The sequence below is a fragment of the Puntigrus tetrazona genome, unplaced genomic scaffold, assembly GCF_018831695.1.
Source record: "Puntigrus tetrazona isolate hp1 unplaced genomic scaffold, ASM1883169v1 S000000528, whole genome shotgun sequence".
Classification (NCBI taxonomy): Eukaryota; Metazoa; Chordata; class Actinopteri; order Cypriniformes; family Cyprinidae; genus Puntigrus; species Puntigrus tetrazona.
Window position 1 is genome coordinate 907,501 of NW_025048164.1, and position 5,000 is coordinate 912,500.

General features: G+C 34.4%; 1 protein-coding gene across 1 annotated transcript in view; it reads right to left on the bottom strand.

Moving 5' to 3' along the window:
* Positions 1-5,000, bottom strand: part of LOC122334464 (formin-1) — a 62,810-nt gene that overhangs the window by 10,258 nt on the left and 47,552 nt on the right.

Consider the following 5,000-nt stretch of genomic DNA (forward strand, 5'->3'; position numbering starts at 1 on the left):
CTGAGACGCTGATGAAGACACACACTCGTCCTGATCTCAGATGAGCCGAGGATGAAGCAGACCTAATCAGAGCTAGCGTGTCCGCACACCGGCGGCTGCTGAATGAAACAGTGAAGCGGTGGATTAATGAAGCGCAGGTGAGCCCGGCGTATCACGTTACTAGCACATCCATAAACGAGTTAAACGAGAAACACGAGGAAGACGTGTGTGAATCTCATCCCGAACAGATGAGCATCAAAGACGCGCTTGGAGCCGATTCAACGGAATGCTTTTGATTTCCGGCCGGCTGCTCCGGTGTCAGACGAGAGACTCGTTTATGATTTCAGAGAAGGCAGCTCATTATGACGACGCTGGGCTTGGTCTCGACATCATCAGCGTCTGAGAGCGTGCTGGGAGCCAATCAGCCGGGCCGTAGAGGTCACGTGACGTCGGAGCCGCATTGCTTTGTGTTGTTCGTGTCTTTGTTGTTCTGCCAAACAACTGCTTTCACGCAGAAATGGTGTGTGTGGATGTGTTTAGCGTTAACCCGTCAATAAATACCAGCATGTGTTTATCATTGCTGTAATATGGATTTTTATAAAGCTTCGTTTTTATATAAACCTCATTCTTTTACAAAAACGCAATCAATTTGTTCTCGGGAATAACAATCAAAGTTCATCTATGATTTATCTTTACATCGAAATTTTACTCAACTCCAGGACATGTTTTTTTAATATATATATATATATATATATATATATATATAATAATTTTACAGGTTAAATTCCATGTTTTTAATTATTATTATTGGTTTTTCATTACAAATCAAATGTAACAATTCCTTAACCATCATTACTGGGATTGCTTTCATGTCATGTTATTGCTTTCATATATATATATATATATATATATACACACACACACACATATATATATATATATATATATATATATATATATATATATATATATATATATATATATATATATATATATATATATAAATATAATTTATTATATATATAAAATATATATTAAAATATATTTTGTAAATCAGTCTTACTGTGAAAATATAATTGTACATTTGTTAGGCTATTTTAGAATCATTGATATATTAAATATATGTAATATATATATTTTAATATATAACCCATATATATATATATATATATATATATATAGACATATTATTTAAAAAAATATGATTTCATGTTAAATTAGATTATGCCTATTTTGGTTTAAGTTTAGTATTTTTGTAGCATGTCTAGTTGAATCTGTTTCAGTAGTTCAAGCTAAATTAAACTGAATCAGCAGAAATCATTTCTTTAATGTCCGTCGTTGCTTTTAAGTAACAACAAATGACTCCTCATAAGCCCCGCCCCTTTCTAATGAGCACGCTTACGAATCCACCTCCGTCCAATCAGCATCTGACTCACAGAAACAGCGTTTAAGTTTAAGACTTCACGAAAACAAATATTGACTAAAAGAGACGAGCTGAACCAAAGGATGACACCAGTATCAGTAACTAATAATGCACCGAAAATCAAGGAAGGGGGATGACTCCTAATAAAACAGGACTATTATATTGAGTTTTAAGTAAGCTGTAAAAGCCGGAGGGCTGATTTATCTGGACGGGTAACAGCAGGGATTTATTGGCTCTAGCAGAGCTCTAGGGTTGTATATAATTGTGGATTATCTACTGAAATTCTTCCGATAGAAACGATCCGCCGCATGCTATATAAATAACTGGGCAGACAAGCGTCTCGTCTCCTGAAAGACTTTCCAGAACATGACGTCTAAAGCCCTGCGAGAGGCTCGTATGCGTGTAGGAGCATGGTTCTGGTTAATTCGCTCTTTCATCATGGCAGCGCCGAGGAATGCCTCTATTGTCTCTACTCCAGGCACACGGGCTCCAGCGGTGCTCCACTTACGCTCTTATTAAGATTTATGTAAATGTTAGGACAAAGCGTTCTCCATGAAACGTCCTGACAGCATGATTCATATCTGACGCATGTTCCTGTGAAGCTGAGAGGACCGAACGGTGTCGTAATGTTAGCATTATTGCCTACGATGGGACAAACGTTCATAGAGCGATGCTGTCTGAATATTAAAGATAACCGTGAACTAAATCTCATTACTCGTAAAAAAACAATCAGCGAACAGGGAGCATTCCCAGAGCGTTTTTAATGGAACGTTCCCCTAACGTTCACAGAATGACGTGAAAACGTTTTTTAAATTTAAAAAAATTTTAACATTCTCTTTGTGATTTCAAAATGATTAAATGGAATGTAGTTTAAAGTTTAAAAAAAATCGTAAAAATATGTTTTCATAATGGTTTTTAAATTATTGAATGACATGTTTGTCTATTATTAATATAAAGAAACAAACTAAAAATATTTAAAAAGTATTTTAAACGTTGAAAAAACCTTTAAAATGTTTTTAAAATAATAATAATAATTACTAAAAATGAATTTTAATTAATTAATAATAATTATTAAAATTAATAATAATATAATTAAAAATAATCACTTAAAAAATAATAGAGCAGAATGTTTCTCTAAAGCTCTCATACCCAAGAAGAAATGTTCTTAAATGTTCTTAGTTTGAGAATAATGCTTTCATGAATTCAGAACGATGGCATTCTTTAAAAAAACGTCGAGAGAAATGTTCCGTTCTCGTAAAGTTCTCAAATGAACAATAGAACGGAAAGCTTGTTGGAGATTCACAGAACCACGAGAAAAGCTCTAATGAAGTAAAAAAAGGAATATTTTGATGAAATGGAAGGTTTGCCCAGTATTCAAGAATAAACGCTCTTTAAAAAACAAAGGTTGAGAGAACGTTCAAAGGTAATATTCCCACAATGTTTCTGAAACAATCCAATGGGAGGTTACTCTAATGTTCTTCTCAACCAAGAAATAATGTTCTTTAAACATAAAAACGGTGAAAGATTCACTGCAACGTTCGCACGACGTTTTAAAAAAACGGCGAAATGCAACGTTCCTTTAACGTTCAACTATAACCTTCCGGTCGGTTTTTTTTAAAGCGATGAAGCGGCGTTCTTTAGCGGCTCTGTAACTGTTTCAAGCAGGTGTGGAAGTGGTCATTCTCAGACTGATTCAGAGATCTCTTCATCTGGAAGCGTTCAGAGCCGGCCGTCCTGAGCTGTTATTCTTTCATAATCATTACTCATGCGGTGATGTTTGCCTCTTGTCATTAAAATGTAAGAAAAACAGCTGCGCTTTCCGTCTCTGAAGTCTTTTGTGTTTTCATTATTTTACTCAAAAAGTCGCCTGGACGTTCCTGTGGTTCTCCGTCAGTCAAACGCTCAGTGGGGTTTAGTTTTGGGAATTGTGGGTAAATTACACGCCCCGGACAGAAACACAGGATCCTGTTCTGATGATATTAACCTCACTTCTTCTGCTCTCTGTGTATTTAACTTTAGAAATCATAAGGTAGCTTAGATGCGTCTGATCGGCTTTATCTGAGTTCATTCAAAGATGATCGAATCGGATCGCGCTCACGAATGAGCAAAGAGGGTCGTATTTGTCCTGTTTAAAGCTGTTTAACTTTAGGGGAGTTGAGCCTATTCTCCAAAAAGGGTCCTGTTCCTTTAAGAAGAAAGGCGCTTCACGATGTCTCAGAAGAACCTTTAAGGGGAGAAAGATGCGATTTGAAGAGGTTTTTAAACATCTTTCTTCATTTTTCATACAAGGTTTCTTTGACCCAAGGCTGCATTCATTTGCTAAAAAATAGAGTAAAAACTGTGGAATATTATTAGGATTTAAAACATCTGTTTTCTGAGTGAATGTGTGTTAAAGTGTCATTTATTTCTGTGACTTTCAGCATCATTTCTCCAGTCTTCAGGGTCACGTGATATATACTGATTTGGGATTAAGTCGGGTGAAAAAACTAATAAATATATTATTTAATACTTTTTATTCGTCAAGGGCGCATTAAATTGATCAAAAGTGACAGTAAAGGCATTTATAATGATCCAAAAAATAAATAAATAAATATATATATATATATATTGAAATAAATGCTGTTCTTTTGAACTTTCTGCTCATCTGTGAATCCTGAAAAATCTAATAAATAAAATAAATAATAAAAAATATTGAGCAGCACAACTGTATTCAATATTGATAATAATCCTAAATGTTTGTTGATCAGTAAATCAGTATGTTATTATGATTTGTGAAGACTGGAGTAAGGATGCTCTCTAACACACGTTCACACAGGAGCCGGGACGGAGATCATGTTTCTGGTAAAGCTGAAGAGAGCGGCGGAGGGCAGTCAGGTTGTCTTCAGACTGACCCCGGGGTCGTGACCCCTCCACCGGGCCCTGTCACACACCGCGGGTGTAAAATCAGCGAACGCCGCTTCTTCCTCCTGTTCACCAGCGTCTGGATTTAAATCAAGAGTCGTTAGAAACGCTCGTTGATCGGAGAAGATAGCAGAGAAAGTCAGAGATCTCAATATTAGGGCCCTATGAAAATTGGCTTATTATTTCTCATGAAAAAAAAGACTATTTATTTTACCTACATTTAACAAAAATGTAAAAGTTAGTTAACAAAACGCATTTAAATGTAGCTAAAATAAACCGATCGCAACCACTTATCTTAAAAGAAAAAAATCGTAATTTAAAGTAATTAATTTTTTCAGCATGTTTTATTTTAAAATATAAATTATTCTTTTTCATTTTCATTTTTCTAGAATTCATTTAAATGGTTTGAATCAATCTTAATAATCAAAAACGATGTATCATCAACTGAGTTTACTTTTCTTTTTAAAGAATAATTCATTAGAATATTAAATCTGGAGACAATTTTAACAAATTTGAACCTTTTAGCAATTTATTCATCAAGTAAAATGTTTAAGTTGGAGATCTCAATGTCAAATCTGACCCCCAACCAGATTCAGTTTTCAGTGTTATTTTTTAAATACATTTTAATGGTTTAATTCAATTTTGTTAAACAATAAATCTATTCTTTGTAGTTTATTAAAATCCTAAAACTTTAATA